Source organism: Dermacentor andersoni, chromosome 6, assembly GCF_023375885.2.
Source record: "Dermacentor andersoni chromosome 6, qqDerAnde1_hic_scaffold, whole genome shotgun sequence".
NCBI lineage: Eukaryota > Metazoa > Arthropoda > Arachnida > Ixodida > Ixodidae > Dermacentor > Dermacentor andersoni.
Window position 1 is genome coordinate 162,895,739 of NC_092819.1, and position 16,249 is coordinate 162,911,987.

At 45.5% G+C, this 16,249-nt stretch overlaps 1 protein-coding gene and 1 long non-coding RNA gene across 3 annotated transcripts in view; one reads left to right on the forward strand and one right to left on the reverse strand.

The window, feature by feature from the left end:
• The window catches only part of LOC129382712 (uncharacterized), a 216,534-nt gene that overhangs the window by 106,537 nt on the left and 93,748 nt on the right, over positions 1 to 16,249 (reverse strand). The window lies entirely within an intron of this gene.
• Positions 1 to 16,249, forward strand: part of LOC140218849 (uncharacterized) — a 70,721-nt gene that overhangs the window by 13,646 nt on the left and 40,826 nt on the right. The gene's annotated exons all lie outside the window — the stretch shown is intronic.

Below are 16,249 nucleotides of genomic sequence, written 5' to 3' on the forward strand. Positions count from 1 at the left end.
GAGAGCATGTGAGAGTACGCATAATTTCTTGCACCGCGCTCTTGATTACCTCTTCCAAGTCGAAAGATGGATTGGCATTGCAGTATTCTTCCTTGATAGACTGAAATTTAGGCCAATCCACTCTTTGGATCGTATCCCGTATTTTGGAAGGGGACAATTGTGATCTTGATGTATGTGGGGATATGGTCGCTTCCGTACGTCTTCATGTCCGCAAACCACTCTGCACGTCTGACAAGGCTTCGTGAAACGAAAGCCAAGTCAAGACAGCTGCTGTACGTGGAGCCACAAAAAAACGTAGGACTTCCGTCATCCAGCAGCCAAAGTTCATTACTGGAGGCGAAAGGTACCAGAGCTCTGCATCTTGCGTTGATCTTCGGACTTCCGCAGAGTATATGATGGGCGTTGAAATCTCCAATAATTACCCAGGAATTGGGAGTTGAAAGGATGTCTCGTAGTCGTTTGTGATAAAATCGACTTGACGGAGATAGCTAGGCGCCAACAAAAGTAAAGGCCAAATTCTTTTTTCTTACGTTTAGGCATATATATTGATTATCGTCATTAGGTGGTACAGGCTGATGAATGTAAGTGAGGTCACGGCGAATAAACAGCAAAACCTTACTGTTTTAACCAACAGTTGACGACATAAACGATTCATATCCAGAAAGCCTGATCGTGTTCTATAAGTCCGGCTCGCAAATGATGATAATGGGAAACATATTGACATACACGAAGTGACGGAAATCCGAATGGCGCACTCTGAGTCCGCGAGCATTCCACTGAAAAATAGCTGCTTGTCGAACCTCACTCCTAAAAGACAGTGGCTGTGCAGCCATGATCTACTCAAGGGTTGCCAGCACCGGACTCGGAGCGTCCAGTACTTGAAGCGCACTACTGGCAGACGGTGTGTGCCTGTGGCTTAGCAACACACGAATGGCATTCATTAAAGGCCTAATAAGAGCTATCACTTGCTCACTCTGTTTTCCGTGACTCCTCGGATACAGCACCATGCTGTACTTGGGGCGGCTTCTTCTGCGGCTCTTCTGGCGGTCATGTGCGCGGAAGTAGCGGTGATTCCTTCGTAGAGAGAGATCTGGCAGTTTTCTCCCTACCAACATCGGCGTTTGCAGTGCTGGAAACTTCCGCTGATGGTGCTGCTTGACGAGTTTACTTCTCCTGAAAAGTTGATGTTTTCCGTCGTGAAGAGCTTCGACGGTGACGTCGTCTTCGCCGCACTTTCACAGCGGCCTCTTTGTGGATACAGTTATCTGTCACCATTTGTTTAAGAATGGTGATCTCTTTCTTGATCTGGGGACAGTCTTTGGAAGAGGCGCAGTGATCACCCTGACAGTTAGGACACTTCAGCGTGGTTGCGCTGCAGTTTCTTCTGAGTGGGGCTCGGCGCATCGAGGGCACATGGTCGTATTTATTCAAACACCCTTCACATGGTCAATCTTCTGACAATTGAAGCATTGCATTGGTCTTGGAATAAACGGTCGAACCTGGTGGCGAAAGTTGCTGACCTTCACGTAGGATGGATGGCAGTCGCCTTTGAACGTTATCCTCACACAACGTGGGTTGCCGAGGCGACCAACATGCACAATGACGTTGTGTTCACTTGCTCGTTTTATAAGAACTGGGAGGTCTGCATTAGGTATTTCATTGTCAATGTCATAGATGACTCCTGCTATTGTGGCACCATTCGATGGCACGATGGAGCGGACCTTGATGTTTCCCAGCTGCGTTAGATGTTGTAGTATGTTCAATGCGCTCAGGTTCATCACATCGATTGCCAGGATGTTTCGCCTATTGTTTATCCTGACATCCTTGATCTCGCTCGGCACGGCTTCCTTTAGATACGCGGAGAGTGCTTGCCTGTTGAGGACGCTCAGGTTGTCAGTAGCGTTCTGTGGCTCAAACAGGACGGAGTGAGGGGATCGTTGAGGTGCTGTTTTCACGGTGTTCGAGTTGGACGCCGAAGATGCGTTGAGAATTCTTCGTTTGGCATTGCGGTACTGCACAAGTGCAAAGCTGTCTTCCGAGGAATCGTCACTTGATGCGGAGTACAGCTCTGTGTTCTCGCCATCACTCGACGTATTTCCTCGCTTCCTCGAACCGATGTCCGCGATTGAACGGGAACCGGGAGGTTCCTCGGGGGGTTGTACATCTAGCATCGCGATGAAGAGGGTGGTAGACCCCACAGGTGCAGCGAGAAGTCCAGAAAGCCACAGAGACGGGCGAGATGTGTTCCGCAAGAGAAGCACTTCGTCTTCTTCTCCCTCAACAAGGCCAAAAATTCCCATGCAATTAACAAGGCCAAAAAAATGGCCAGGCTTAGCTTGGTTAAGCCAAGAATGCCTTGCATATTGCGCGCGAGTTGGAGCCCAGCTTTTCCTCCGGCTGTCGTGACATCACGTCACGCGGTTGCGCTAAAGGTCCATGGTGGCTGCCCGGTCGCGCCCAAGGGCTGAACTGAGTGATTGCAATATGCAACGCATAAAACTCTAGTGTAGGGGTATGAGCCACTATGATGGCTCATACCCCCAATGGTGGCTGCGCGGCTGCGCCCAAGGGCTGAACTGAGTGATTGCAATATGCAACGCATAAAAGGCATGGGAAGTATAGGGCTTACTCTGTGCCCTTAAGTGGTGAGGCTTTCCCGCCTTGGGTGTCTGCTTGACAGCATTTGAAAGTACTATAATAGGTAGTGGCTGCCTTTGGAAGTGAGCAGCATGCTGGGCTACTGCTTGGTACCGCAGTGGCGGACGTACGCAACGGAGCCCGGTGTCAGCCTTATTCACACGTAGCCGCCGGACATGAAGCTACGTGAAGCTTGGTTCGCGAAACTTGGAAGCGGCGAACAGCCATCGGCTACAACTCGGATATGCAGAAAGCACAGACGCGAGGAAGATTTCTGCTGCGGCGCCGGTACTGCAATGTTCGGAGTGAAGCATAAAACACGCACTGATATGCTCGCCCGTGCCCGCTGCCCGGCTAATGTCACGACGGTTTGGTCTATGAACTTGTTGATGCTAGATACTGGAAAATTCACTGGATTAGAAAGGGGGCGCTAAGAAGCATATTAAGAAATGTCATGGCACATGGTCATGTTTGTATTATGAATTAATGCACTGGATTACGAAAAGGAACCAGCGGGAAATCCCACGCTGAGAAGACCGATAAACATACAGTGCGACGCAACTTGAGAACTAATATTGAAACGTCCAAGAATTTAGAAGAAAAAAAAAGATTGAATCGTCGCGACGGCACATCACAGTCGCCGTAGGCGTTGAAGTCTATATAACGAAATTTTTTCTGAACAGTTGTGACAGCGTCCATGCAACAATGGTTGCTGGTGTACTGTCAAATGCTCATATGCTGCGGCCTAAAGCTAGCGGCACAGTGCGAAAACGCTCTCAGCGAAAGCGAAACATTGTGCGCGGGCATGAATGCAGACGCGCAGTCGGTCGCCGCGAACCCGTGCGATCGCTGCATGCATTGAGCTAAGAGCGCTTTGATCCGCATGTACTATGAATCAATGAATGAATGAATGAATGAATGATGGTTTATTTCTTTTCACATTCAAAAAGAGGAGACAGGACTAAAAGCTGGGGTAGAGCTTGACGAGGGTCCCGCCCCCTTATACGTTTGACAGGAGAGCACTGCAGAAACCCCACTAAAAATGCAACACTTGCGACAAAGTAATATTGGAAACAAATGCACTTTCAACAAAAAGAAAAATCTAACATCAGATCGCACAAAAACACATACATACTTATATGCACATACAATTTCGCATTTATGCACACATACCATATGCACAAGTAATGCCCACAGATCTATATACACGTATGGACAGGTGTGCTAACACGCACTCATGACTGTAATATGTGAATAAAAATATTGTGAGATTGTAGTCCATTTGGCATAACTGACAAAATAGTCTTATTTCATTATTGCAGTGGCATAAAGAATCAAAGTCTTCCTGTGCGAGTTGATTAAGTAGAATGGGTACTGTAAGTGTTAATGATTGTTTATCCTAATTGGTCCGAGGTGTGCGTACGTGCCATTCCTCTTTATGCCAGTATCACGGATGCTACGGTTAGCTTTTAAATCGGCCAGAGGAAACACAATAGATTTAATAGACTGCAAGTATGACCTGTAGCTCAAAATTAAACGATAGTTGTATAAAGAGAATACATGCAAGATTTCAAACTTTGAGAACGGATTTGTCGTAGAAAATAAACGAGCGACATTGGCAATGTATCGCACTGCTCTTTTCTGGAGAAAATGCAATTTCGTAAGGTTTATCTTGCTAGTAGTGCCCCAAACGAGGTTACAATATCGCAGAACTGACAATACTAAAGTATTATAAAGTAAAATTTAAATTTTAGCAGGAAGAAAGGATTTCAATCGGCCTTTTATACCTACAACAGAAGACAGCTTTTTACTTACATGTTCCGCGTGATCATTCCAACTTAAGTCTTTAGCGAATGTTATGCCTAAGACAGAGACCGTGTTAACAATATGTAATTGATCCGTATCGACTTTCATGTTTATTGTACTTCGTAACTTTTTGCCTCTTTGCATATAGACAACAACTTTTGTGTTGTTGGCATTTATTCGCAAACAGTCTGCATCCGTCCAATATTTAAATTCATTTAACGCTCTGTTCCCCTGAAGCTGTGGTTCAGTTTCTGACTTAGCAGTGATAAACATTGCTGTATCATCAGCATAAGAAATAAATTTTGCCAGTTTTGAACTGTTTGGCATATCGTTTACAAACATTATGAACAGGAGTGGTCCAAGGATGCTTCCCTGCGGCACTCCAACTCTTACAGCCCGAAGACTGTACTTTTCCCTTTCAGCTCTACATATTGTGCTCTATGCGATAAATAAGATTCAAAGAGCTCCAAGGTGATACCACGGATGCCATAAGCTAGCAGCTTAGCAAGTAAAATTTTATGATTTACATGATCGAATGCTTTGGAAAAATCTATGTATATTCCCATCAGTGATGTTTTATTGTTGAATGCTTGTAGAATGGTTTCCTTATGAATTAAAAGAACTGTTTCGGTGGAGCGATGCTTCCTAAAGCAATGTTGGAAATCGCCTAACTTATTTTTGTCAAGATATGATGCTATTTTAGCGTGAATTATTTTTTCAGTGCCTTTCGAAAATACTTGTAGGATCGAAATTGGACGATAATTGCCTAGCAAATGTTTGTCACCTTTTTTAAACAAAGGCTGCACTCTAGCAATTTGCATGTTTTTCGGAAATTGGCGAGACGATAGAATCATGGTGTGAATCTCAGTAAGAACAGGACAAATGATGTCAAGGAAATGCTTTATAGCTCCAATTTGAATACCATCCGTGTCCTGCGATTTCCTATTTTTAACAGAGATTATAAAAGAACAAACCTCAGCACAATTCGTAGGAGTGAAAGAAAATGATTTCTCACTCATGTTTTTAATGGGCAAGGCATCATAATCACTACTCTGTAAATCACTACAGGGGTTAACTTGTTTGATAAAGAAATCGTTAAAAACATCTGCTAGTGCTGCACCAGATAGCTCTTTGCCTTGATATAGAAAGTTATCGGGAATAATGTGAGGTTTACCAGGGCCTAGCAAAAAGTTTAAATCTCTCCATGTCACATCGGATCGCGTAGGTTCCGGTTTTGAAAATAAGTTTTGTAAATATAAGTTTTTAGCGGTTTTCAGTTGTAAGTTTATTTCGGTATGACCTATGTTCTTCCACACTAGCTGGATTTTTATGTTTAACAAAATGGGCGTACAGCACATTGTTATGCTTAATCATGTTTAATAATTCATACGTAACCCAAGGTTTACGAGCTGTCGAAGCTTTTTCTAACTTTTCTAGTCGAAAATGTTCATGGTATATGTTTTTAAAAGTAATGATGAAAGCGGGGATATGCCCTTTCACTATTGTTTGAAATTAAAATATTGTCCCACTGCTGCAAATTGATGGAGCTGCGAAAATCATCGAGAGAAGGTGCCATTATGTCTTTTAACATAGCGAACTGGTGTGCTATATTTAATAAACAGAAGGTACTGTTGATTAACATGACAATACCTAAATGGCCGCTGATATCTTTATAAATAATATCCGCTATTACATTATCAAAGTAAGTGTTTGTGATGAAAATATCTAACAGTGTGGCAGTTCGCTGAGTAACACATGTTGGCGCTGCAATTACATTGCTCAAACTGTTCGCGATTATCAGGTCCTGGAATTGTTGCTTATAGTGCGTGTGCGTAAGCATGTCTACATTACAGTCACCTCCTAAAATAAGGTTACAATTTTCCTCCGCAACATGACTGAAAAGGTTTCCGGTGAAACTCAAAAGCGAATAAAATCACCGGAGGGTGGCCGGTAGATGACACAAAACAAGATTGTCGCAGTTTCGGCGTCTAAGTACTTTGATATCAGAACTGATAGCGCAGAAATAGTCCATAATTTCACATGCGATGCCCTCCTTAACAAAAATAGCAACATCGCCTGCGCATTTTCCTTCCCGATTTCAATAAAGCTTTGATAGCCGGAGGGGCAACACACTGGTGACGTATTAGTGTACCACGTTTCCGTAAGCATTTATAGCCATGAACGGCACATTTATTCTTTCCAGGAGCATTTCCATTTCATCAGCTTTATTTACTAATGAACGAACATTTTGGTGAGGAAATGACAGTGATGATCTTTTTGCATTCATCAGTATGTTAACGTCATCTAATAAAAAAACCATAACGGAACACAAAAACATAAAAAAAGGAAAACACAAAAACCACTGGGCTTTCCTACACGATGTTCCTTAAATCATGCAGGATATTTATAAAAACAGCAGGCGTCCCAGCCGATTTTCAAACGAATATCTTGCCGTTTCTTATCTGCCTATATCTTGCCTATTGCCATTTACAATCTTTCCTCTTTTCATTCGCGGCACCTAATAGCCGCTTCATGGCAGGGCATAAATGCTCGTTTACATAAACGGGCACATTTGATGAAAATCCCAAGGCATCGGCAGATAGCTTTTGTTTCCTAGCCCTGTCTAGGAAGGAGTCTCGTGATGATCTTCGGGCAAATTGAATGACAATGTTAGGAGCGGTAGTATTGCCTGATGTTTTACCACGGTGACAGATCTCAATGTCAGAGTCCTCCCCAAGTGGTACGCCTACTTCTTGTCCAATTTTTTGGCGATTTCGTTGATGTTTTCGTTCGAAGCATGTGGCACGCCCTTGACTACTACATTATTGCATCTCGAGTGTGTTCACTGTGCATAAGTCTAGTCTCATGTTGCTTCAGCTCCGCACACAGGGCATCATGCTTACCCTCCAACACCCTAACACTTTCTTTTAAAACTTGATTTTCTGTTTCGACTCGATCTACGGACACCTTCACTGACTCGTAGCCTTCGTTTATGAAGTTCAGACTAGCCTTTATTTTCCTGATGTCCTTTCTGAAATCCCTCTAAAGGCTTTCTCGAGAATCACGAAATTCCTGCAGCATTTTTCGCTTGAGATCCTCAAACAACTTATGCATTTCCTTTCTCATGTTATGCGAGTACTGCAAAATTCAAAGTAGCAAGATTAAGTACAACACTACAAGTAGATACAGAGAGGCAGTAATGCACAGCTTAAGAAAAAGTAGGCACTATAACAGCAACAGTAGCAGCAGCAGCAACGGCAGGAGAAGGTGTGATAGATACAACAAAACTTGGTAGAAGCACAGTGACCTGTACAGTCAAAATTTCAAGTGTCAGACAGGTATACACGCTGCCGCAAGCCGCTGCTGCCAAATGGAATGTTCCTGGGTCTTCGGTGAGCTTTTAACGGCCACGCTCACTAGAATATTATCACAAATCAGAATCACAGCTGCAGTTCAGGTGTAAATGTTTGAGTTAATCTTGGCAATAATTTCTGGAGGAATGTCAAATCTGAGGCTAGTCAAGTTCCTCAGTCGCAGTCCGAACTTTATCCTTAGAACTGAGAATAACAGATCATCAGATATACTGTTTCAAAGGTTAATTTTGGTCAAGGTTGTCACTGAGAAAACTCGCTCGGTTTCTGCGTTTGCTATTGGTAAGACAAGCAGCTGCATGGCTCCCTCTGCAAGATGCGCCATAGGGCTACTGCCGGAGGGATCTTTGTAGTTGTATATCTTCGTCCAGAAATCTACGACTGGTTCACACGCGCTGATCCCTTCCACTTGTTGTAAATACCGTAGCTCCTGTTCCAGCTGGAGCTGCCCAAAAACAAGCCAGGCGGCAAATTACGTAGTCAATTCATGGCATCCGTTCCGAGAACTGACTTCGTTCTTATGGCCCTCAGCTTCCGAAGCAGTGAAGTGGCGTTAGTCGCTTTTGTAGTTCACTGGCACAACGCTGAATGAAAGAAAAATAACGACGCTTCAAGGCGCCTCTCTCTGCAGCATCCAAGCTTGTTTTCTTAAAGTAATCACAGAAAGTTACCCCTAAATCTGCATCCTCCAAGCTTAGAAAAATTGAGCCATAGCTCATGATGTCGAAGTCCTCAAGACTACCTTCGTCCTGCCGAAGACTGGATGGTTTAATGATTCTTGTCATCAAGCCGTTTAGAAGTTTGTCGAGTTCTTCAATAACGCCGAGCGGGTCGAAATCATGACTCTGAAAAACCTTCTTGACCCTTTTGATATCCGGAAGAATGGGACTAAAAAAGGTGAGGTAGGCCCGATTCCTTTTATTCATATACATTTTTTCAGAAGTCGCACATTGCAGCTTCTAACCACTACAGTTAAAAAGTGAGTTTGCAGAGAATCGTACTGTGACAATATGCGGTCAATGCAGTCAGAGATAGCAAGCGATCGTGTCCCTCACGGAGAAAGGAGCTTTAGCAGCTCACCTCCTTCGTCACTCCCGCTGACTTTGCGGAAGAGATTTCTCTAGGCAGCTTGCCTTGAGCTAATATGCGCGAAGTAATTGTGAGCCTCTTTACCCATGAACACAGTGTTCGAAGGCACGTTTTGCATAGCTTTTTCGGCGACGAGGTCAAGGGAGTGACAAACGCACCTTACAAGTGGGAGTGAAGGATTTTCGCGTTCCATCTTTTTCCACAGTGAAGACTTTTGGCCGCACATGGCACTAGCACCGTCTGTACCCAAGGTACAGACGGTGTTTTACGTATAATGTTTAAAGAATGTTCCTGAAAAACGGCTTTCACTGTGTCGTGAATTGACTGTACTCGTGCTTCCATCGTATCTTTGAGGTCGAGAAACGTGGTTGTGATATTCTTGGCCACGTCGCTATAGTAGCGGACTGAGATGCACACCACTTTCTTCACTGACACATCAGTCGTTTCGTCGACTAGGATTGAGAATGGTTCATCGGCAAGGTCGTCCTTCAGCTTGCCTAAAATGTATGGACCGATCACATTTGTTAATAGGGAAGTGCACTTTGTCCTGTGCAGCGAGACGTCGTGCCGTAGTTCACCTTTTAAAATAGCAGTGAGCTTATCTACGCAGCTGATTGGCAGGTGGCAAGCCGTGAACAAAGCGAGCTTGAAGGCACATCGCTTCTGTGCTTCTTTGGCCGACAAGCGCACCACGACTGCGTCGCGCAAGGACTGTTGACCCTTCGATGTGAACGCTTTACGATGCTTTTTCTTTTCTGAGTGTTTTACCAAGTCTGTCTAATGAGCTGGAACTTCACATGAGCAGTACTTGCCCTTAACCGAGTGCTCATTTCCGTCAGATGGTGTAATCCAATCTGAAATCAATAGAACAAAGGCAGCGTAAACGCTCGGCACTATCGGCATTCGCATTGCGTTGCGTTTTGCGTGTACAATCGAAAAGCACGCTTTCATTACTTTACAGTTACGAACGAACCGTTCTCACCTTTTCGTTTAGGATCGTCCAACTATTGCTTCCAGAATAAGCGCATAAAGCGAGCGTGCTTCCCCATGAAGCTTTTAATGTGCCAAGGTGCTTCCAAACCAGCGGCTCAACAATGGGCCTCTTAGATTTTCCACTTCTGGCTACCCGCGGGCTGCCAGAGCGCCTTCGTTTTTCTCGGGTTGCTCCGCCCACTGCGTGACGCACTTCCATCGCGCGTTCGTTTTACTCACGAGTCGTTTATTTGAGGGATCACCAGCAGTTTGTGCGCAGGCGCAAGTAAGAGCGAGCGCGAGAGAGAAAATCGGCGAGCTTTTGCTCCTTGAATATATGACTCGGCCTAGGAACTACGGATGAGGTTTCTTAGCGCGTGTTGTAGCCTTAGTCCCTTAGGCATCCCGGAATTATACGGAATGCGGTCGAGTTTGTTTACGCTCCGCCGCTGTCTGCCAGTGCGTTGAGGCAGTGGGCCCGGATGGACGCCCCATTTGGTGATCCCTGTGTGTGAAGGGGGAAGATTGTGACTGGTGTCGCGGGTCGCTTTTTTTCGTCGCGACGATAGATTGCATTCGTTACAAGCACTGCTCCAGGAGGGCACATGTAACCGGCAAACGGAATCCTCAGGAGAGCACCTGGAGTTATAACAAAGCACGCGGCGCAGGATCTCCAGGGCACCCAAGGTGGTAGCGGTGGGGATCAAAGCTGGAAGCAGGGTGGCCGTGGTTTGGAGCCGCGGAGGCTGAAGCGTGCGGGGGTGTTTGCGTAAAAAAATTGGCTGTCGCGGACAGCAGATCTTATACACCCCTGGCACGCGCAGGCTTCGGCGAGCCAACACCATGGAACAGTCAGGTTCTAGCTTTGGTGTCCTCGTTGCTGCTTTGGTGTCCTGGAGGCGTCGTCAATAACGCAAAATAATGACACGTTGTACAATTAGTAAGAAAGACACGATTGAATAGATATAATTACGTCCAGCCGCCAACTTGTGACGCTACGTTCAGCACTACCGCGCCCCGCCTCTTCTGCAAGACCAGTCAAAACTTTGCCTCTGAAGGTACGCAGGACACTTTCTCGCGCCTGCGCGCTTGTGCTGAGTCTGTCACCGTCACCGGCGGCTTTTCAGCCACTTGCGTTCAACTGCGGTTGCTAAGGTGCTCTGCCTTCTAGATTTTCAATATATGCGGCCCGGGCTCTACTACAGTCGCTACTGCTCCGACACAAACATCTGTTATGCTATTTACAAGGTACTTCGTAAGGCGCGAGATAGCTACTATCCGCCACGACTGACTTAGCACGAGCGCCGCAGGTGCGAGCCAGTCTGTCTGGCACAGCGGTCGCAAAGTCAGACAGACTTGGCGACCGCAGTGCTCTCCTGCTTCACCTATTTTAGGGCGCCAGCAGCCAGCGTCCGAGCGTAAACAAACTCGACTCCCCTTCGCAATGCCGGCACGCCGAGGGACAAACGCCCACAAGCGCAAAGAATGCTCCTCCGTAGTGTCCAGGGCGGAATATTTCAATCAAGGAGCAAAAGCCACCAGATTTTCTCTCTCGCGCCCGCTCTTCGAAAGAAGCTGTCACCACGCTATTAAAAGTAGCTTTGACGCGCTGGGAAGATAACCGATGGTCATTAAGGGTTACGGACTGAATTCCAAGGGAACGGAAGCTTAGCAGGGGGCGGCAGAAAGTTAGGTGGGCGGATGAGATTAAGAAGTTTGCAGGGACGACATGGCCACAATTAGTAGATGACGGGGGTTGTTGGAGCAGTATGGGAGAGGCCTTTGCCCTGCAGTGGGCGTAACCAGGCTGGTGATGATGACGCGCAATTCCAACGTTTAGAAGCCGCAGGATTCCCTCCGCCCCTATTGAAAGCGGTGGCTGAATCGCTGCTCCAGAGGCTAAAGAAGGAACGTGCGAAGCCGGTAGATGGTGGGGCAACTGAACGTAGGATACTTGAAGTCGTGCCGTGTGTGCATAAAGTGAGCCACAACATCAAGAAGGTTGCCGCTAAGCAGGGAGTGAGTGTTGTGTTTTCTGCCCCTTGTAAGCTTTCGGGTCTGTGCTCGCGTATTTCTCGAGGCAGGACAAGGAACCACGTTTGCACAATGCAGCATGAAAACCGTTTTACGGCATGTGTCGCAGGGGTTGTGTATAAGTTCCCTCTCACATGCGAAAGATATTACATAGGCCAAACCGGTCAATGTATTAATGACCGCCTGCGTGAGCACCACTCTTTCCTGGGGTCAGATAACGGTGCATACTTGCCTCGCCATTGCGATGAAAGCGGTTGTTACCCTTTGTTCAGCAATGTAACGATTCTTGATAGGGGCAAGGGCAAAGAAGAGCGAGAAATCCTGGAAGCGTACTACATCAGTTTATTACGTGACGATTGCATTAGTACAACCTCGGTGCGCTTACTTGAAAAAGAATTTGCATTTCTAGGTGGGTCACGATAGAAACGATATCTTGTCTTTTCATGCTCTGTGATTATCGATGATGCGGTTGCGCATGCTCTGCTGGCCTTGCTGGGACTACACCGATTCTAATAAAGCTCAGTTGATAGTCCAGTCGTTGCGCTGTGAACTTCTCTTGTCCTATGTGTTTTTTGACTGTTTTTTTTTTCGTTTTAATAAAAATAGGCGAAAATCCAAAATTTTCAGAAACCGAAACTATCATGTTTAGAACTCTGTAACTCAGCAATGGACAATTATATCACAATTATGTGAATTGCATCTGACAGTACATCTAAAGCAGACAAACTTGACCTCTTACATATGAATTTTAAAATATTGTAACGCACAGCTGAGTGATGGTGCTTTAATCACTCTACCTTTGGCGAACTTGTGCCCAACAAACAGCTAAACAAGAGCCTCACAGGAACGTCCACAGTTTTTTCGCAAGAGACCCGCACCTCTCCTTTTTCCCTCGTGTCCCGGGCTGATGACACGCTGCTCCGATTGCGCGTGCCTTGCGAGCCCGTGTTGCCCGCTTCACTGCCGCTATCTTTTGCAGGCAGCGGTAAACAACTGGACGGACGCAGGAGGCGGCTGGCGCGCGTAATTTGAATTTGAATTTTCGGATCCTGTGCTGTGCGCAAGCGCTGTTTTTTCTGATGTACATTATTTTCCAATGCTTTCTATTACCATTGACTTTGATGGCGTTGTAAAGTTGATACAGACCTCAGAAGTTTCTGCATGCAGTGGAGTAGATGGTATCAACACGAAATTTCTTAAGGGAACTATTACTTATTCATCTATAATACTGAGCGAAATATTTGCTCAGTCACTTCAAACCACCATCCTTCCGAATGATTGGAAGGCAGGGATGTTGATTCCCGTACACAAGTCTGGCAGTCGGTACTTCCCACTTAATTACAGACCTATATCCATAACCAGCGTTCCCTGCAAATTAATGGAGCACATAATTTACTCACACCTGGTTTCATTTCTTGAGTCAAACTTATTTTTCACCCCCTACCAACATGGATTTAGAAAACACTATTCCTGCGAAACACAGCTTTTGTCATTCACTAATGATTTATTCCAGGCGATGGATGCTAACGTTATTATTGACTGCATTTTTTTAGACTTCGCCAAAGCATTCGATACTGTTTCACACGAATTACTTTTAACTAAATTAGGTAACCTCAACATTGATGCTAACGTGCTTGCTTGGATCAAGTGTTTTTTGTCTAACCGTTCCCAATTTGTTTATGCTAACGAATACTTCTCTTCCACTGGTCGAGTAACCTCCGGTGTACCGCAAGGCTCGGTTCTAGGACCATTATTATTCTTAATTTATATTAGTGACCTCCCAGACCAAATTAAATCATCAATTAAGTTATTCGCCGATGACTGTGTTCTCTGTCGTGTCATTTCTAACTCTGGCGACTGCGATACTCTTCAATTAGACATTGGCATAGTAACATCATGGTGTGTTAGATCCCAAATGAAGCTCAATTCTAATAAATGTAAGGCGATGCGTGTGTCCCGTGTTGTAAGAAATGCCACCCTTCCTACGTACAATATTAACAACATACCTGTAGAAAATGTATCATCATATAGATATCTTGGTATCTACATTACGCACAATCGTACGTGGAACATTCATATAAATTACATTTACGGTAACGCTAATCGCATGCTTGGGTTTTTACGGCGTAATTTTTCGTCAGCAACTGCAGCTGTCAAGTTATTTCTGTACAAATCCTTAGTGAGGCCTAAACTTGAATATGCACGCTCCATTTTCGACCCTTCTACTCTAAAGCTAAAAAACACCATCGAATCCATTCAAAACCGAGCTGCTCGTTTTATTCTTTCGAATTATTCTCGTCATGCAAGTGTCTCATCAATGAAGCTAACCCTTGACTTGCCTAACCTAGAATTACGTCGTAAATACTTTCGCCTATGCCTTTTTCACAAGATTTATTACTCTAACGAAACACTTAAGGATGAACTAATCTCCCCGCCATCATACATATCGTCACGCACGGATCATCGTTTTAAGGTTGAAGTTCCAACTTGTCGCACCAACGTTTATTTTGATTCCTTTATACCAAGAACGACGAATGACTGGAACCGCCTCCCTGCCTCCATCACTGCCATTTCTGACGCCAGAAACTTCAAGAATATTGTTAACGAATATGTTTGTAATAATCACCACTCCTCTCTGTAATGCCTCCGGGCCTTGAGAGTATGACAATAAATAAATAAATAAATAAATAAATAAATAAATAAATCATTTTGTGCCAATATTCAATTATATGGCAATATAGATTTTGCAGAACCCTCGTACACAACGTAACAAATTCACGTCAGATATAACATGACATATTGAATTTGTCCGCTTTGAGTGATCCAATGGGTGCCGTTTACAAAACCGTGATACCTTTTCTTGATGCATAGTTATTAATTTGTAAACTTTGTGCTTCTGTTTTCCAAACGTTGGAATTTTTGAAAATCATTTTAACGAAATTTAGGACCTAAATGGAAATTCCGCTTCCAACAGTCACTAGGATTTAACTTGCTCTCTCAAATGCAACATATTTCATTAAAATCGACCCAGGGGTTATCCAGGAAAACGTTTTTGCGTTTTACATGTTATTGAATAGGCCGCGTTGGAGTTGGGCCCGAGCCAAAACTTCCTGTCAAGCCGTACCTGCTTTTTCGTGTCTTGTCAAATGACTTCAAATGTTGCCCGTGGCGGACCTCCTTGAGGCATTCTCGTGCGATCGCTTTCGCGATTATTTACGTGCGATTTCGCGTCATGGCAGCGGACGCGTCGCAGGCCGTTTGTTACGCTGTGCAAAGTGAGATGCCCAGTCGCACGAAATCTCGCAAAAGTGATCGTATCGCTGAATGCAACTGTATACTTTCAAGCTGGCAACGCATAAATTGACCGACTACGCCGAGAGCGCGCCGGTCACACTGGCCGCTGCCATGCTGGTAGCATGTTTACGTTTATCCCGCGGCCAGCTGTCCGAATGTTCGATTTCGCAAACTTCGGGCAGCTTCGGATTGTCTTGGGATGACAGCTCACGTGACTTCCTATCAGGACCGGAATTAGCTGGCTGCCGTCTGGCGGCCAGCGGGCTGCTAGAACTCGGAAAATCCAAGAGGCCCAATGTGTAGCAGGCCTGACGCGGAACGTCAATACGAAGATAGAACACTCTGCGAAGTCACTAGTGCGAAATATTTTGCATGAAATGAAAGCGCCTTAGTCAGACTGACGATGACGGTGGACCAGCTTGAAAATATTTGAAGTGGCGTGGTCGTGCGCTGGCCTGAATATTTGCTAATGTTGCTGCATAATTTGAGCTACACAAGTTTTTATCCAATTTTTTTCGATAGTCAAGCTATTTCAAAAGTAGCCAAAAATGTAGCCAAGTAGCCAAGGCATTTTCTTCCCGCCAACAGCCTCAAGAACTAGCGAATTTCGCGCAAAGCAGCCAAATCTGGCAACCCTGGCGCCGCTGCATGATCCCTCATGCTACGCAACGGAGGCGCTTCTGACAGATGGCGACTCCGTAAGTCCTCGCATCCGTGCGTCTCGTAACAACGCGCACTAAAACACAGCGCGCTGCGGTCTCTGTTCCAGGCGCAGATGGCTTTGAAAATACAGCGGCCCAGGCGGGCGCGCGTTGCCGCCCCGCCCACCAGGAGTAGAACGCGCTGCCCTCTTTACCCTCGCCTCGGTTCCTTGTGCGCGAAGGAAGACGGCGCGCTCCTACCCCCTTTCCTCGCTTGCATGCGCGAGATCGAGCCCCTCCGCTCGCAGGCTTTCACTCGCACATATAGCACACAGCGAGGGGCTACGATTTTATCGCCCTTGGACTTTAGACAGTACCTCAGAACGACAGTGACGCCGACGGCAG